Source organism: Euprymna scolopes, chromosome 33 (genome assembly GCF_053919585.1).
Source record: "Euprymna scolopes isolate OS-2025 chromosome 33, ASM5391958v1, whole genome shotgun sequence".
In the NCBI taxonomy this organism is placed as follows: Eukaryota; Metazoa; Mollusca; class Cephalopoda; order Sepiida; family Sepiolidae; genus Euprymna; species Euprymna scolopes.
In genome coordinates, this window is record NC_136514.1 from 41436829 (window position 1) to 41458062 (window position 21234).

Below are 21234 nucleotides of genomic sequence, written 5' to 3' on the forward strand. Positions count from 1 at the left end.
TCATTGTTGTTGTAATGAAAAAAAAAAGTTTCATTCAACACAAAACCAAAAACACATATTAATGATAAATGATTTATTATTCTATTCATTGAAATTTACTAATTTTTAAATTAAAAATTTAAAAAAAAAGTTAATAAAAAAATAGTTGCTTATGTGCGCATAAACACCTTGTTTTTTTTTTTAGATTAGGTCCACCTAATAATCACCCCCCTCCCCAACCTCCTCATATTAAGAACAGCTTCCGGAATAAACACCACTTTTGGAGGGGGGCTATTTGCAAAATTTAACTGATATTTATTGTCAGCATACCCACCCGAAAATACTATTAAAAAAAAGGAGGGGTTCAGTGCCCGTGGCAGAGAAGTAGACTTATTTATCAATAAAAGTTGCGGAGAAGTAAATTTATTTATCAATAAAAGTCGTCATTTAAAAAAGAAAATTATGAAGGTGGACCTAAATGTTTTGTTTTCGCACTATTCAACAATTTGTTCATCTGCGCATGTAAATTAAAAAATATTTGTAAAAGTGAGAAGTTATTAGTAAATGATTTAGTTTTTTTTTTAAATTTATTTATTTTTTTTCCATTAGATCCACCTCCACAAATGTTAAGAACGGCTTTCAGAATAAACACCCCCAACCTCTCCATGTTAACAACGGATTTCGGAATAAACACCATTGGGAGGGGGGGATATTTAAAAAAAAGTCGATAAAAGTCGTCATTTAAAAAGAAATTTAAAATCAAATGTTTGTAAAAAGTGGTAAATTATTAATAAATGTTTAGTAACATTTTTCGGTGCTAATGCAGAGAGTGATCTGCGCTATTTTTTAAAATCGTGTTTAATCAATTGCAAGGTTAAAGTACAGAATAGGTACAAAACACCCTCCCCCATGTTAAGAATGGCTTTTTGAATAATAACGTGATTATTTCAGCATGGATCACTCTCTGCATGAGTACCCATTTTTCTTTTAATATTCATAAAAAGTAAAACTTTTTTCAAAATAAATAAATAAATAAATAAATAAATAAATGTTTGTAAATGTGACAGATAATCGTTTAGTTACGGCAACGTCAGTAAATAAAATATGTTACGCGCGGGGTGAGGTGGGAGACTATTATTTTTTTCTACTGGTCGCCATGGAACTCAACGCCCAAGGAGTACCAAAATTTAATTTTTTTGTCAAATAAATAAATTTCAAGCAATTTTTGCAATAAATAATAGATAGCAACTTCGTTAATTTTACGACTCGCCCCAGCATATTATAAACACCCTAACTTCCCCATGTAAAGAACGGCTTTCGAGGTTTATGGAAGGGCGTTTTTTTTGTTTTTTTTTTAACATGGGGGGGTTAGGGTGTTTATAATACGTTGAGGCATGTCGTAAAAATGAAACAGTTTAGAAAAAGTTAAAACAAACTTTTTTATGTAAACAATGCCGTGAAAATAAACTAAACAATTAAAACGTAATGTTTCACGAGTGAAGCCTTAACATAAATAAAATTTAAAAAACATAAGTACATAAATGAATTTAAAGTTTTAATATATGGGATTATTATTATTTTTGTGTGTGTGTGTGTGTGTGTGTGTGATAATGCAGAGAGTGATCCGCGATCCGCGCTATTTTTTTTAAATCGTTTTCCACGTTTAAAGTTTTATGATATGTTTTTATTCAATTGTAAGGTTAAAGTACAGAATAGGTACAAAACACCCTCCCTTCCCCATGTTAAGAATGGCTTTTTAAATAATAACATTATTATTTCAGCACGGATCACTCTCTGCATGAGTAAGTTTTTTTTTTCTTTTACTTATCGAGTTAACACAAAATGAAATCTTTCGTCAATTCGTGGCTGTTAAATGAATCGAACCGGAAGTTCAGTTTTATCAACAGAACAGATTCGCAGTAAAAAATATATTTATTTTATTTAATATTTTAATTTTAATAAATCGCGAGGTAAATTTATTTCAATAACATAAAAACATACCTCGACTCTAAAGATGGGTTGTCTGAAAATTTCAAATAAATTGGTAACTTAGAAATAGGGTTTTATTTGTTTAGAACGAACCAACTTTACATTTTATATATATATATATATATATATATATATATATATATATATATATATATATATATATATATATATATATTAAGTAATGTGATTTATAATTTAAAAATTTTAAACAATTTTTAAATTTAAAAATCAAAATTTAATTAAATTAAAAATCAGTTTCATAAGAAGGAACAACAACAAAGTCAATTATCTGTACGATCGTTTCGGAAATCCGTGCTTTTTATTTGTGGTATACATGAAGTCACGTAGAACAATTATACATAGTTTTTTTGTTCAGCACGGTCTCCTCATCAGCAAATTTAGGAAAATAATCATAATAATCAAGAGGTAATATGTATTGGTTCCACATCTGGCCCAATAAAACATAGAATTTCAACGCACAAACATTCTTTTAAAAATAACTCTCTATCAAACCAAACTACTCTATCCAACTATATTTGGCAACTAAAAAATAGCAATATTTCTTTCAACTTAAAATGGCAAATAATTGAGACTTGCAAATCATATAAACCAGGAGATAAATTTTGTACATTATGTACAAAAGAAACCCTAAAAATTTTAAAATATGAAGATATAAAAAGCACAACCAAACTAGTAAATTCAAGACACGAGCTTCTATCATGTAATCATAAACGTTGGTTTAAATTTAATAAATATAAACCACCTTAAATCATTAAAAATTACTCATTAGTAAAAATAGATTACATTTTTTTTTTTTTTTAATAAATTAAGTTAAACCAATTACCGCCCTTAGACTCGTAAATCAAATAATAAATAAAGCCACAACAATTATCTCCCCTTAAAAACTTGCAAAATAAATACTCTCTCTATATAGATATTAACTGTAGCGTCTTTAAATCAAAATACGCTAACGGAAACAATTTACTGCACGAGCGTCGCCCTTTTAAAATTCATCATTCAATAAAATAAAATGCTATAGCAAACATCTAAATGACTACTTTAAATACAGTTCCTGATTTCAAAAAAAGAAAAACTAAAAGGTAACTATATATCTATATATTTTTAAATCAAATTTATTATGTAAATTCAACAAAAATATATATTTTTTCTACTCATTTCTATCTCTAACCTATACCAATTTTCTTATTAATTTTCTTATAAATTTTAAATCCAAACCTTTTACTTCAATTTTTCAGATTCATCTGCCTTACTTTTAATGCTAGGTTTATTTTTGGTGTCTTTTCAATTCAATAGAAATCCTCCTAAATTTGCTGATGAGGAGACCGTGCTTACCAAAAAAACTATGTATAATTGTTCTACGTGACTTCATGTATACCACAAATAAAAAGCACGGATTTCCGAAACGATCGTACAGATAATTGACTTTGTTGTTGTTCCTTCTTATGAAACTGATTTTTAATTTAATTAAATTTTGATTTTTAAATTTAAATTTTTTTTTAAATTTTTAAATTATAAATCACATTACTTAATATTGAATTAGCTCTAGGACATTTAACTATCGAGCTTATTATATATCTAAATTACAACGAGCATTTCCTGTATATTAATTAAACTAGTAATTTCACTATTACATTAAAATACACTTAGCTCTTTAGACTATTATTCTAATCTCCTTTAAATTTATATATATATATATATATATACAGAGAGAGAGAGAGAGAGAGAGAGAGAGAGAGAATCTTTAACAAAGCAACATTTATTAAGAGAAGAAGAGCGCAACACTATCAGGTGAAATATTTTTTTCTTTCAACTTTCGGTTTGTGATCTGGCAGGCTTTAGTTGTAATTAGTATTTTCCGTACTCCACGATTCTTTTTAAAAGATCACTTTTGGTTTGGCACGTTTACTTTACAAATAACATCGTTGCCTTGTCACGCTTCATTTTCAAATAGCATTTTTCCCCTGTCCCGTATATTTAAATACCATATTTTGGCTTGTCTAGTATAAGTTTCAAATAGCATTTTCTTTGGATTATCACGCTTAATATAAAATAGCATGTATTCCTCATCCAGGCGTCAGTAAGAAATGGCATTTTTCGTCTATCCCGCATAAAATCTACTTGTATGTTTTCGTTCGTCAGTAATAATTATGCAACATCATCCCTTATTTCCTAAAATAAGTCTAAAACACAAAACTTTCTCCGTAACGCATTTGTTAATAAACATCTTTGGTTCGTCATGTATAATTTTAACTCAAAATTGTTTTTCGTTATTCAGAATTTGTACTGTATATTTGTAGTCCTCTATGCATGATTTTTCAGTACATATTTTTTTTTGTTTTTCACGCAAAATTCGTTGTATATTTGTCCGCCACACATAATTTTGACATAGAAATTTTTGAACCGTTATGGAACAGTATAAACTAGAAACGTTTGTCAAGTCGCGTATAATTTTAAAATAGACGTTTTGTCGGTCACTCATAATTCTGAAACATATTTTTATAGACCGTTACGCATGACTTTGCAGTAGATTTTTATTCGTCACGCATAATTTTGAAATAGGCGATTATGGTCTGTTAGGCATAATTTTGAAATAGGCAGTTATGGTCTGTTACGCATAATTTTGAAATAGACAGTTATGGTCTGTTACGCATAATTTTGAAATAGACAGTTATGATGCGTTACGCATAGCTTTGTTGTAGAAAAATTTGCTTCGTCACGCATGATTTCGTACTAAATAGTTATTTCCGTTACGTATCAAATTATAAACTAATACATTTTGGTTCGTCACGTAGGATTTTGAAACAGACAGGTATTGTCCGTCACGCAAAACATTGTAGTAGAAGATTTTGATTCGTCACGCATGATTTTAAAATAGACAGTTATGATCCGTTACGCATAATTTTGAAACATACAGCTATAGTCCATTACGCATAACAAACTAGCGGAAGATTCTATTCGTCACGTATGATTTTGAGCTAAAAATATTTGGTCGTAACTGATAACTTCGAAACAGAAAATTCTGGTCTGTCATTTTTTATTTAACATGTTCACGAATGAACGCGCGTATTGAATGAATATATCTTAGTAGAACCTGTTCTCATTTTTAATAACGCGTTTTTCTTTTTGTTTTCATTTTTCAACATTTTTTTTATTGGTTTGGTTGTTTTTGTTTTCAGCTCTTTCATTTATTTGTTCGTTTCGTTTCTTTAAATCTTTCGATATTTCACAACATCCGTGTACTGTTTTTAAAAAAAAATTCCTTTTGTTGGTTGCGCATAGTTTCCTTCTTTGTCTTCATTCAATAATTTTCTTTTCCTTGTGTGCGTTTCAGCCGCGTTTCTGTTCAGTCTGGAAATAACACATCCGTTTCCCCCTCCCCCTCCTCTCTCCCAAACATTTATTTACTACCTTACATAGTTTTGTGTAGCACTTGGCTTCCCCCCACCCCCGCCACAATTATTCATTAGTTTTTTAATGTCATCCGTTTTTGAATTCTATTTGCTCTCCTTTTGTGTTGCCTTTTTATCTCCCTATCACAAGTGGATAAATTCAATTATATATACGAAAGTGCACTGTTACCTAAATGCGAGTTGAGAATAATTTCCCCTTTAACCAATTTTGGTACTCCCCCCCCCCGTAAATGGGGAGCGGCATATGAACTATTTTTAAAATATAATTATCCACTTATACATGTTTCATTGTGTACGACTTATCAGAGTGGCTGAATCTAGCGAGATTCGAAATCGGGACCCCAAAGAAAAAAGCATGACCCCCTACCACTAGGTTATCTCGCACAACTGAATGTATCAGACAAATAAAATCGACATAAAAAGCGCGATGCATTGGTGCGACATAGCCTAGTGGTAGGGTGTACCGATTTTGAATATCGCCAGATTCAGCCACTCTGATGAACCGTAGACGACGAAAAACGTGTCAGGGGATAATTATATTTAAAAAATTATATATATATATATATATATATATATATATATATATATATATATGTGTGTGTATGTATGTATGTATGTATGTATGTGTGTGTATGTATGTATGTATGTATGTAGGGCGAATGAACTCTTTTTTCTGGGTCAACGGCCAACTAGCACCGTGTATATTTGTGTGTGTGTATATGTGTATTGGGGTGGAGAGGGCTCCCGTAAGCCGTGGTGAAGGGAGCCTTTCTAGGAGAAGCAAATTTCTGATTTTAAAAACCATAAAATTGGAGGTATTCTGTTGAAAAATAAATTTTTGCATGTAAATCTCTTATTTACAGTCTTTGTTTATGTATATGAGATAAATCTCTACCCCTACTGTAGTATCAAGTTTTTTTTTAATTTTTGGTTGGGATAAATATGCACATTAATACTTATATTGGATTTAAGCTTACCCTAGCACTAGACCAGCAAACCTCCCCAATTGTTGCTTGAGTGTATATACAGGTTGTCCACAAAGTCTGGCTACTTAATGTAGTCAGACTTTGTGGACACCATGTAGATTATGTAGCCAAACTTTGTGGAAACCCTTTAGATTATGTATCCAAACTTTGTGGACACGCTTTAGATTATGTATCCAGACTTTGTGGACATCCTTTAGATTATGTATCCAGACTTTGTGGACATTCTTTAGATTATGTAGCCAGACTTTATGGGCACCCTTTAGATTATGTAGCCAGACTTTATGGGCACCCTTTAGATTATGCAGCCAGACTTTGTGGACACCCTTTAGATTATGCAGCCAGACTTTGTGGACACCCTTTAGATTATGCAGCCAGACTTTATGGACACCCTTTAGATTATGCAGCCAGACTTTGTGGACACCCTTTAGATTATGCAGCAAGACTTTGTAGGCACCATGTAGATTATGCAGCCAGACTTTGTGGACACCTTGTATATATATACATATATACATATATACATATATATACATATATATATATAGATAGATAGATACATACATATATGTATATACATATACATACATATATATATATATATATATATAATAAAATAATTATTTTATTAAAGAGTAAATCTTTAACAAAGCAACATTTATCAAGATTAGAAAAGCCCCCTATCAGATGGAACAAAAACAAGAAAGTTAACGAATGAAAGTTATATATAAGTTTATTATATCGTTAGAACAATAAGGAAAAGTCCCAGGGAAATTTAAGAAAAAAACATCTTTAGGCTATGGCATTTCGAAGCTATCAGAAGAGGATATACCATTTTATCCTGTTCGGTCATTCACATTTCATCTCTAAATGTCATTAACGCAGTTATTTTTTTTTTTTTTTTTTACATTTGAACTTGTACAATTCTGGACTGACTTCTCATCTGATGAGAAGCATTTCGCTTCAAAATGTCAAGACATAAAGAGGTTTTTCTTAAATTTCCCTCCTAAATCTTCCTCATAGTTTAGACGATATAATGAAGTAATAACAACTTTTATTCGTTTTATTTAATATTATATATATATATATATATATATATATATATATATATATATTAATGATGGAGCGATTACCGATTCCGTAGTTAATTACCGATTCCGACACAATTACCGATTCTGATTCTTTATAAATCTCTATATATTTAACTATAGAGTTGTTATTTTACCTGATTTCTGTAAAAAAACAAAAACAAAAAAAAAACATATGTTACATATGTTGATATTTTCCTAAACGTAATATTACACTTGTGGAGGATGATCTACTGATTTTAATTTTACTGGTATTTTATAATCATGAAATGGAAGAATTTTTATAAATAAATCAAATAAAAAAGACAATTAAACATCGTTTTGGCATCGGAAAACAGCCACCATTTTTTTTCGATTCCGATACCCCCAAATTTGTCCGTTTTTCCGATCCCTGATTACCACTCCGATTAATCAATCCCACACTAATATATATATATATATATATATATATATATATATATATATATATATATATATATATATATACATATATATATATATATATGTATATATATTGTAGCATAGAGATTTATTTATCAATTCCAAACAGGGTATATATTCAGTTCAACGAAAAGGGAATTCGTGCTCTTTTTGCCGGGCATTTCGAAACTTGATGTTTCTCATCAGAAAAGGAGGAGTGATGCTCGATAGCAAAAGAGGAAAGCGACGTCTATGAAAAGACATTAAATTATCTTTTAAGGGGACATATGCAAGGGTGTTGGGAGAGATATCCGGGAGTTATTGGGATCGTACCGAAAGTATCCTGTACCTCTATAAGGCCACCATTCGCCCATGTATGGAGTATTGTCATATTTGGGCTGGTGTATCTGCTACTAGTCTCTCACTCCTAGACAAGGTTCAAAGGAGAGTCGCCAGCCAGATAGGTCCTGAACTGTCATCTAAGTTTAAGCCTCTGTCCCATCGACGACATGTAGCATCCCTTTGCTTGTTCTACAAGTACTTTAACGGTGAATGCTCATACGAACTGCAAGCACTTGTGCCCCCTAAACGTGAATACCCTCGACAAACCCGAAAGGCAACTAAATCCCACCTCTTCACAGTAGAGATCCCTAGATATAAGAGAGCCTTCTACTCCCGTAGTTTCTTGCCCAGAACCGCTATACTTTTGGAATTCCCTGCGGGGTTCCTGCTTCCCCAACTGTACTGACTAGCAGAAGTTCAAGTGTAACGTGAACCGACATCCTGCTGCCCAACTCCCCACACAGTACCCCTGCGATAAATACCTGTACTTAGTTTTTGTCTTTATTTTACATCAGTAATTTCTTAGAGATCAAGATGCCCCTTCTTGAGTACCATACTAGATTGCAATATAAAATACACAGTATATATACATATATGTATATATATATATATATATATATATATATATATATATATATATATATATATATATATATATATATGTATCCGATAATTTAACCAGTATCTTTTCTACGTCTCAACCTTGTAATTATAAGTCATTCCCAGACAAACGCTTCAGCTGTATCATAACTCTTAACAAGGGCTAGATTAGTTACTATGACTGGATATCTACTAACTGTTACGCTAATATGCTCCTGCTAAACGACTTACTGGCTAAATAATTTTCTAACAAATGATAAAAAATATAGAATTAAGTACGTCTTTTTCATAAAGTTTTAAAGGTTTAAAAGGTTCCATGAATATATATATATATATATATATATATATATATATATATATATATATATATATATATATATATATATATATGCCGCTTCCCATTAAGGGGGGTTCCAGATTGGTCAATGGGAAAATTATTCCCAACAAGCGTTTAGGTAAAAATGCACTTTCATATAAATACTTGAATTCATTCAAGAAAAGTATCGCTAACAAAAACAAATAAAAACGTATATATATATATATATATATATATATATATATATATATATATATATATATATATATATATGTATAGTGGGTGCAATATGTATCCGATGCAAAGTAAAAAGTTGTTTTATCTTTATTACACTAAAACAAAAACAATAACAAAATGCTTTTCTAATGCATTTTTGTATGATAAATACAAATCTCGAATCAAAAATTTCATATAATTACGCATTCACCAGATAATTACATAAATATTATATCTAAGGTTCAAAAAGCATTCAACACACACACACACACACACAAAAATAGTTTTAATTAGCTATATATTTGTCATGTGATGGTTCAGAGAGTTACGTAAATCCAGATAACTCTTGACGACGTATTATGTTTTGGCCAATTTAGTAGCACTGTTTATACAATGTCTAAAACTAAAGAATTGTCGGAAAAGACAAGAAAATCCATTGTTCAGCTACACATGGATGATTTAGGGTATAGACAAATTTCAACAATGTTGAATATGTCTCTCTTTCTCACTATATATATATATATATATATATATATATATATTATATATATATATATATATATATATATATATATATATATATATATATATATATATTATGACAGCCCCTTTAAGAAATTCGTTTCTTACCGTTGAGCACTTTCAGTTGAATTAAAGTCGGTCAATTTATTTCTCATGCATAGATCACTGTATAACGATTAGATCGTTTTCCGACTGACGTAAATGAACATTTAAAATTAAGATGTTTAAATTCAACGTTATTTCACGCGGTTAATGGTAGCCGAATGGATACGGTCTTTTCTAATCGAGCCAAAGATGTCTCGTGTTGACGAGTTCGAATCGTTCGACTGGTGTTAATCGTGACACCTTGCACGGAAGATTCCCGAAAGAATGAAACACTAGTGTCTGTAGTAAAAAAAGAATGAAACACTAGTGTCTGTAGTAAAAAATAATTATATATATATATATATATATATATATATATATATATATATATATATATATATATATATAAGCATACATAAATACATATATAGAAAGAGGTTTGTGTTTACTATAAGCATTTGACGCAAATATTACACAAGTATTAATCATATAGAATGTACTTGCACAAATAGTTAACTAAAAGGGATCATCCCATTAGAAAACCGAAAAAACTGATATGGAATTAATTAAAATAAATGTTTAAAAGAATATGCAAATTATTTTGTAGATTAATGAAATTCCACAATGCATATATAACCAAGTTGTATTTTCTTTTTAAATAAATAGAAAAAAATGGCTTTTAATTTGAATATCAAAATAAAAGTTATAGGAGTATAGATATATATGATCACCATTATTATTATTATTATTATTATTATTATATAGAAAATATATTCGTATATATCGGGAACGATATCTTTTAGTCGGCCAAGTTGAGTTTCCAAGATTAAACAATTTGATGCTTTAAATACGAAATATTATAAGTTTTTCTCTTTCTTTTTGTAATGTTTTATCTTTGACTTCGTTAATAAAATGCATTAATATTTGGATTCATTTATTGGTAAAATCTTAGTAAAGCTTCAAATAGGTCTGTGGCCGGCGTTTCAGGCAATTACATTCCTTCGTTTTCTTTATTGAAATGGAATTCAAAAATATGATAGCAATGATAAAAGGTATTTCTTATTGCATGTCTTATCCATATTAAATAAAAGTTAAGAAAAAAGAAAGAAAAAAAAGAAGAAACATTCAATCATCACGTGTTTATTTTATTGTCGCTTGATTCATGGTGCGGTGTTGCGGTGTGTAAAAAGAGAGATGGCTTGCAAAAGATATGAACATGTATGGAAGTTCGCCACCATGGACGTTGGAAATTGAAAGAAAAATGTTGGAAAATATCAAATAGCATGTCGTGCACATGAGACAAGTCTCAATTCGGTGAGAAAATCACTTTCAAAAAGCGTTTGATTTAATAAACATACGCACATGTGCACGCACACGCACATACGCACACACACGCACACAGACACGCACGCACCCCCCCATATATATATATATATATATATATATATATATATATATATTAAAACCGGATAGAGTGCTCAATGTGTAGCCAGAGCAGTATATAGGAAATGCATTACTGTGAGTCCAGAATGAGTTTTCATATTGTTTCAGCTAGGGGGACTCGGATATTTCCTCTTCTTTTTGAGGATTTCCCCCTAGCTGAAACAATATGTAAACTCATTCTGGACTCACAGTAATAAATTTCCTATGTATATATATATATATATATATATATATATATATATATATATATATATATATATATATATATATATATATATATATATATAGATAATGCTTCCTATCTTAGGTTGAGCATATTAGGAAATGATATACAAATTACCATTAGCGTATGAAGCGACGTTCTTTGTGTTAACAAATTGAGCTTACGTATTTGGACAATGCCAAATCATTATTAATTCACTGCAGCAACAGTCGTATAACGCAACGGTTAGATGTTGTCGTTTGGGCGATCGGGTTTCAATCCTGGCTTGAGGTAGTTGCTTGTCTAGCCGCACTGATTAGCTGTGAAACAGCGAAACAGTACGTGGATAACTATATATATATATATATATATATATATATATATATATATATATATATATAGATAGATACTAGTAGGGAGACCCGACGTTGTTACCGATTAATGATGATTAACGAATGTTTCATACTTCTATATTTTTATTGTCATCGAAATCGCCCAATTTTTTATTCCACACGTTTTGTTTCCTGCTTTAATCGGTTTTCGGCCAGAAATTTGGCTGTCAAGATGTCAAAACTGAGAACTCAATATATATATATATATATATATATATATATATATATATATATATATATATATATATATTCAGTTTAAATTCTCAAGTTTAACACATAATATATTTGGATAAATCGGCTTATTTATGGATAATAGCCGGTGGTGATGGCTGGAGTCTTGGTGAAAAGTTCTGAAAAATGTTCAAACGTTAAATATAATATATTGCCCAGGAAGAACTTCTGTTAAACATTATTAATAATTAAATTAAAAGTAAAATATAAAAAAAATAGTTTTAATGATTCATTTATTTTTATACTGTTGAGCTTTTGTCTAATTTCTTTTTATATAGTGAGCTTGCTCTGGCCAATCTTACAAGGGATTGTCAAAATGTGTTAAAAAATTGAAACGTTTTCAAATACTGAATTATTTATTAATGAATCGTGAATTTTCACTTTTCTGTGTGAAAAAAAATCTTTGGCTTCATTTTCTTGATCTTGAGTTTCCATTTCTGTATTACTTATTTACCGAGACTGAAAGATTTCCCTTGGCGACAGGCAGGCAAATGATCCATGGTCTCTGTTCATACGCAAAATCCTTATTCTATCTCCAGGTCTGTATACTAAATGTAAAACAATTGTTTTTAAAACATGTTAAACGTTATTTGGGATAAAGACGGTTTGGTTGTTTTGTTTTACGGCATATCAACCCTTTTCAGGTTATTTAATGCCGAATCTGGTGATTTTGAAGAACGATTTTTTAATATAGTATACTTGTTTATTTAACCCATAGTTGGGACCCTAACAGGTACTACCACTCCCGGTCAGAGTGGACCTGGGAGCAATGGCAATTAAAGGGTGGCTCCACACTCCCTAAGGCCTGCAAGCTGGGGTATCACCATCGGATATAGTTTAAGGTCATATCCAGGACCTTGGGATGAAGATAAAATATAATAAATTCACGGAATAATAGATCATTGTTATTTGATATCTTCACACTCAAATAAAAGTCATCTTGTGTGTGTGTGTGTGTGTATGTGTGTGTATGTGTGTGTGTATTTTTTGAGATTTCTTTCCTCATAGGACGCGAACGGCTGAGTCTATCTTTAACAAAATTCACTCCAAGCTAATTTATATGTCTGGCAGTGTTCTTAGATATGTTTTGTACAGAAATTCATCCGTTAAATATCGAAAGTCGAAGAAAATCTGATCTTATAAATAGTCTTTTTCTTTTTATAGATAAAAAGAAGAATTTTTACAGGGGAATATTTTACATTACGCCGGCTAAAGGACATTAATCTAATCCCAGCAAATCATTTTCGAAAACTGAAAACAATCCGATCTTAAGAATAGTCTTTCTGTCTCATAGATAAAAAAGAAGAATTTGTAAGTTACATCAGCCAAGGGAAATAATAAATTTTCAGCAAATCATTTCTTCTTAAAAAAAAAGAAGATATTTCATCACCTGAAGATATAGTTTAGTGGTAGAGCAATTGACTACAGATCGAATGATCCCCTTTTTAAGTTCTGGCGTACCTCACCATTATATTATTATTATTTTTTTCTTACTAAAGGGTTTAATTTACAATCAGAGAAAAGGCACCATTTGATATCGCCGCAAATAATTTGTTTGTTTGCATATTTTAAAACTAAACATTAATCCGACTTGACTTTTCCAGGAAATTCATTGTCAAGCCCAGATATCAACTCACGTGATATTGTGGCCCTGTCGGTTGGGCATTAGAATACGCCGACTGCCCCCCTGCAGAGGGTAAAAGTCCCTCAATGGGGGTCCTGGATATGACCTTAAACTATATCCAGTGGTGAGGCCCCAGCTTGTGGGCGTTGGGGAGTGTGGAGCCACCGTTTAATTACCATTGCTCCCAGGTCCACTCTGACCCGGAGTGGTAGTACCTGTTAGGGTCCCAACTATGGGTTAAATAGAAACCGACGTGAAAACAACAAATATATTCTATTAAAAAAAATTTTCTTCAAAATCTTTGGATTCGGCATTAAATAACCCGAAAAGGGTTGATATGCCGTAAAACAAAAACCAACCAACCAAACCATCACGTGATACTGTAAAGAAACGCAGACGGAATTTGATGAACGCCATTATTATTATTATTATTATTATTATTATTATTATTATTATTATTATTATTATTTTCTCACAAGGGACTTTCATACAGGTCATAAAGGATATATCCTTGAAAACAGCCTGTGGTGTTCCCTGGAAGCTGAGTGACAACAATTCTCTCCAGATGTCCATTAGTCTCCACCCCTTTCGGTACCATTTGTAAATGAATATGCATTATCGCAACAACCGCTTACCATTGATTTATCGCTAGCAGCGGCCATTGGTATCCACTGGAATTAGAGTGGCAATAAGCCTCCCCAAGGTCCGAGTTCTTTTGGCACTTGTCCAGCGGAGGTCTGGTCAGCGCTCTCTCTTCGGTCTTTCTATCATCCTTGACCCTTCTCGGATTCTTCTTCTTCTTCTTCTTCTTATTATTATTATTATTATTATTATTATTATTATTAGTAGTAGTAGTAGTAGTAGTAGTAGTAGTAGTGAATTATTCCAGCGGGCAAATTATTCCTCATAATGTATAATAATCAATTGACAGAGGATAGATTCTATAGTAATACATACACAATCTGCATAAATTAAAACATCATGTTTAAGCGTATTGTACGACCGGACAACGACGGGTGTTTAGCTAAATGGGTAAATATTTCTGTAACATTATTGACATCCTTTGGTAGTTTCTGTTCCACTGATGGGACACACGTGAAAGACGGGGAAAATTATGTTTTATGGTAGTTACGTCACTAGCTTTGAATGCTGCAGTTTCGGTTTCAATTCTAACTGATGACACCTAAGCGCTTTTTTTTTTACTGTTGAAATCACGACTCTATAAAAATATATATACGAAATTTGGACGAATTAAAAATATCATATTTAAGCAAAGCCGGGCGCCCTTCCCCCAGCTCATTAAGTATATTTTTCATTAATCTACAACGGCATCATTATTTGTATTAGTAGTTTTTTTTGTTTAATTAATATTATTATTATTAGTATTATGATTATTATTATTATTATTATTATTATTATTATTATTATTAGTAGTAGTAGTAGTAGTAGTAGTAGTATCTAGTTTTTCTTTTTATAATAACATATCAATCTACTACATATAACTTATATTGACAGTAGCATAACCGGTCAAATCTTTATAATTAGGTTAAAAAACATGAATATACTTTTATAGAAGAAACGTACAGAATAAGTTAAGTGTTACGAATGGTTTTGTAAATAGTAGTTATATTATTTAGAAACTAGTGATTATGCAAATCAATAATTAATTATATTTAAATTACGTTTTGTCACCTAACGACGAACTAATGTAAATCAGCTTTGCTGTAAAAGAGAAATAAATTTCTAGTTGCTTCCCATTTTCTCAAGGCATCACAACGAAAACGTTCGAGAAAAATAGCTAGAAAGATCGCGAGTAGTCATGTAGCGTACGCTCCCTTAAGTGTATTATTTAGGTTTACGAAACTATACGCAAACATTTCACAGATGTTTTACAGTGATTCGAAAATAAAATTTAAAACAAAACAACTCTCTACTTAAAAATTAAAACATAGAATCAGAATCGGTAATTGTTTCAAAAGTGCGGCAAATTTTTTAATCGTCACATCACTAATACATATATCACACCCGTCATAAGATAATAATTCACTCGAAGCTGCTAAAATGTCGTTAATATAATTATGTTGATCCTTAATAAGATAAGAAATTTGCGCACTAGCGTAAGTGTCCGAATGCCAGTTCGTCGTCAAAAGAGTCGAATACTATATTCACCTGGGACTAGAGACACTAAAGAGTTGTGAGACCACGAGACAGTTTATCTATATTATGTTATATACAATATATCTATAAGTCAATTATTCTATTTTTGTATTTTTTTTTTTTACACAGTGATCACCACTTATCAAGGTCCGGAAGCCACTCAGGGATAAGGGTTATTGCAAGTACATTACGTTAGTGTGGAGATTTGATGAAGTGTTTACTTAAGGGGGCGGTTCATTAGGAATTTGTTAACGTTGGACTTGAACACATCCAAGTTGTAGTCCGGTGGGAAGCAGGCAGACGGAACAGAGTTCCACAGGCGTGCAGTGGGGGAAATTTTTCACAGTGGATTCAGCTAGACGGGTGTTTTTCGTGAAAGCTTGGCGAGGGGGGACCAGAGATTGGAGTTCAGACGAGCACCTGCCATGGAAATAACGATAAAACAACGATAGGCTCGCAACGTCTCTTCTGTGGGAGAGAGGTTGCAGGGTAGAGAAAAGGGCATCCCCCACTAAGCCACGAAGTCTATTTTGTACTCTGTCAAGGCAGGATAGGCTGTTTTTAGCAGCTCCTGTCCAGATATGGCAACAGTATTCCATCCTTGTCTATATATCGATTAAAATAAAATTGTCTGTGCGTCTGTGTGTCTGTCTGTGTGTGTACACTTCCTTACCTAACTACTCTGTCAATTTTCAGTCTACAGACTCGAGATTTGACATAACGGGTATTGAGATTTGGGGAAATCATTTAAACCGGTTTTCCGTAAGAAATTTGGCTGTAAAGGGGTCAAAGTTCAACGATTTGAGCTTTGAGAACTCTAACAAACTCCTCCGCCAATTTTGCGTCTAAACACTTGAAATTTTAGATGTGGATTACTCGGACATGGATCAAACTTTATAATTTGATTTGAGGTCCAAACAGTAAATGTTATGGGGTCAAAATTCGGGTCAAAGTTTAAAAAAATAATCTCCTACCTAATCTTTTCTACCAAATTACTCAGCCACTGTTTGGTCTAAACATTTGAAATTTTACAGAAAGTGTATTCAGACATAGTGAAAGTTTTTAAATCGGTTTTAGGCCGAACATTTGGCTGCCAAAGAAGTCAGAGTTCAAAGGATTATGCCTTTGCAAACTACTCAGCTAATTTTTAGTGTAAACATTTTATATTTTACATAAAATGTATTCAGTCATGCAGCAAGCGTTTTAATCAGTTTTTAGCCGAACACTTGGCTGCCAAGATGTCAAAGTTGAAATAGTTGACCTTTGCAGATTCTACAAAACTCCTCCGCCAATTTTGGGCCTGAACACTTGAAATGTTAGATGTAGGTTACCTGGACATGAGTAAAACTTTTTGATATATATATTCATTTGTACATAAAGTTATGAACAGTATATAGGGCCCGAGCAAAGCTAGGCTGAATTACTAGTATATATATATATATATATATATATATATATATATGTCCTTCCTAATGTATCTTTGTCCCCCACCATCTTTTGTCTCCTCCTTTTTCACACCACTCCCCTTACTTTCTGTCATATTGACAACTTTGTTCTTTTTTTATCGGCCGATTATCGATCAAGTACAAATCGGCTTATGCTATCTATTTTTCGTGTAGATACGAATGTATGTGCGGACGCGTTTCTTTGTATGTGGCTTTATTTGGGCGAGAGGAAAACTACTTGTGGAAAAGATGAAGAAAGTTCCGAGTGATGCTGATGATGCGAGCTTCTTATAAACCAAACCACTTCCTCCTGAGACCAAGACTCGGGAACCTTGGCTTTCTCTGGAGACGAAAAAGACTACTTACAATTAAAAAAAGAATACTAAGAAGGGGAGAAAGAGAAGACGGGGACGGAAACATCGAAAGAAAGACTCCGTCTACGAACGCAATGAACTCAATAATAGGAAGAAAATAACTTTTTTACAAGTTCGTAAGGACAATAAGCAGAAGTTTTATGAATTGATTATTTAGAAAGAACATAAATATTAATGTCGGGACGATTAATCGGAATCGGGAATCGGAAAAATCGGAGCTTTTTGAGGTATCGGATTCAGAAAAATTGGAGCCTATTTTCCGATTCCAAAACCGATTCTTAAATCATCTTTTTTTTATTTGATTTTGGTTTTAGAAACATCTTCCAGTGCGTGTAGTAAAAAGAACATAATAAATATTTATTGATGTAAACTTCCAGTGAGAATAAAATCTCTAGATCTCTCCCTCACTAATCTGTTTTTACGTTTCAGAAACTATGGGCACATTTTAGATGTATTTTTAAAGTTATCGAGACAAAAATAAAACCTTTATAATTAAATATTTAGAGATTTATAAAAAAAAAAAAAAAAACGGAATCTGAATCGGTAATTTTATCGGAATTGGGAATTTAGTACGGAATCGGTAATTGGATCGGAGTCAAGAAAAATATTAGAATTGTCCTATCCATAAAAATATCCATAGATAAAATTAATAATAAAATAAATATTTTTTACGAGAAAGTCACTACTTATAAAGTCCCGAGGGCCACTCGAGGCTAATGGTTAATATGTATGGGGGGAGGGGTCGCCGGGACAACAGCGTTGTAATTATTATGAATGGAAATTATGTTGAATAAGAGTATTTAAGGGGACGGCTTGAAGATGACCATGTTGTAGTTAGATGGAAAGTGAGCCAACGGAACACAATTCCAAAGGACATTTTTTTTTAACAGGAATAGTAGTAGCACATAGAAAAAAAGGGAGTAAAGTTGAAATAAAAACAATGGATTACTTTGAAATATAAAAAGAAAAAATAAGATGAAAGAAAGGGAAGAAGAGGGGGCAGGGGAAAGGAGATGATGGATATAAAATAATGTTGGAATCAGATGAGTAATAAGAAAAGAAGAAGAAGAAGAAGAAGAAGAAGAAGAATAATATGATGATGAAGAAGAAGAGGAAGAGGAGGGAGGAGAAGAAGAAGAAGAGGCATAGAAGGAAGAAGTAAAGAAAGACGAGGAATAAGAAGAAAAGGAGGTATACTAAGAACACAACGAAAAATACTAAGAACGATAGAAGAAGTGGAAGAGGAATAATAATAATAATAATAATAAGAAGAAGAAGACGAACAACAACAACAACAACGTTAGCTCGTCGAGAGGACGAGAACAAGAAAAATGGTAAAATTCAATTAAATTGGGAGACAAAATGACGAATGAAATAAAGGAAAAGAGAAGAAAAAATGAGAAAGAAGAACATAATAATTACCGGTAATTAACAATGAAAATGAATTAAAAGTAAAAGAAGGTAAAACTAATGTAACGCAAATATGAGATAGATAGATAGATAGATAGATATACAGACAGACAATAAGGGAGACGCCAAAGAAGAAAAAGAAAGAGAAAAATAACATCATAATAGAAAGACAGGGGGGATAAAGAAATCATGTATATGTAAAACAGAGAAAAGATGAAGAGATACAACAAGAAAGAAATAGAAAAAGAAGTGCTAAAAAAGAGGACGATAACGAAAAGAAATAATAAGATTGACGCAGCATGAAAAGAGAGGCAGAAGAAACAAGATGAAGTAAAAGAAAAAGAAAGAATAATAATCGGTAACAGCATAAAAATAATAATAATAAAAAAAAAAGCCGAAACTAATGAAACGCCTTCTTGGAAAGAATGACAGAGAGCTAGATATGTAGGTACGTAACTAAAGAGGATATAATAGAAGCACCAAAAATAAAGAAAAGAGGAAAAAGAGAAAAAGAAACCATGATGCCGTATTCCGACATCAAAGTTCTTCGTTTGCATCCGGGTGTGTACAAACAATGGTGCTAAGGAGATTCACGCAAAGAGGCGTTAATCCTAATCCGAGCGAGAAGGAAAGATTAAAAAATGTGAACGAAACCCGGGACTTAAACAAAAATCAAACAAAACCCGAATTACAAACACTAAGTTTGTTTAGATTATCAAAAATTAAAAATCAAATGAGATTTTTACAAAAAAAAAAAAAAATAAATAAGTAAATAAATAAAATAAAAATAAATAAATAAAAGTCATCGGTTGTTTTCTTTGCGAAACTTTTGCCCGATTAACTTTTATCTTCTTTCGATTCTTTTGCGAAATCGGCGTCTTTTTCGAAATTCTTGTTTCTTAATCTGTCATTGTGATTCTTAAGTCGTTTATTTTTAGTCTTGTTCATGTACTTCTCTTTTTGCTCGCGTCTTATTGCGCTGTCCTGTCAGAAAAGTTAACGCATAAACATCAGTTGATTTTGTTAAGCACTGTCAACTCTTGGTAAATATAGCACAAAACACCAAGAAAAACAAAAAACAAAAACAAACAAACAAACAAAAAACAAAAAAAAAACAAAAAAAACAAAGAGGGATTCCATGTATTTCGGAAACCGGCTTTAACTTGATTTTAATTTATTTCTACAAGCATTATAGCATTTTGCTTTTGTGAATGCTGTTGTATTTTCTTGAGCACTAAGATTATCGACCTGTTTTTTGGTTGTTTTTTTTTCTGAGAGAGAAATATATATTGTTTTATTATTATTTTAAATACGTGATCTACACACGATATTTTTTTGTAAACTGAGAAATCGAAATCGATTCCCGGATGATTCTATTATAAAGTGTTTAAATTTACCCAAAACTTATTATTGCTTATCGAACAAATGTCAAAATTCGAGAAACTGAATTTAAAATCAAAACTATGTTATCTACATTATTGGCATGTCGAAATTAATACCTCACCCAAGAATTACGAAAAATGATAAAGTACAAAATAAATTATTGATAAAAATTGTTTTCGGAATAAATTGCAATGTTTTACTTACAACAAAGCAAAACAAACGCAAGGAGTTAGGAGAGTTCAAAATAGTAATGGCGAATCAGCTGATGATGAAAATAGTTCTTTTATATAATAATAATAATAATAATAATAATAATAATAATAATAATAATAATAATAATAATAATAATAATAATAATAATAATAATGTGTTACGGATGTCCACATAACTGCTAAATAGAGGACCTTGCTTTTAGTCGAAATTGATATGACCATCACGTAGAAGATCTTGTTTTCTGTCAGAATTCAGTTGTCTGATTTTCGATTCTAGTTTTTTTTTGTTTTTTTTTTGTTTTCCAATAAACACGACTTATAAAGTGATATCATTCACACGTTTATTTACAAAAAAGAAAAAAAGAAACAAGATGGATCGACCTATCTTTTCTTG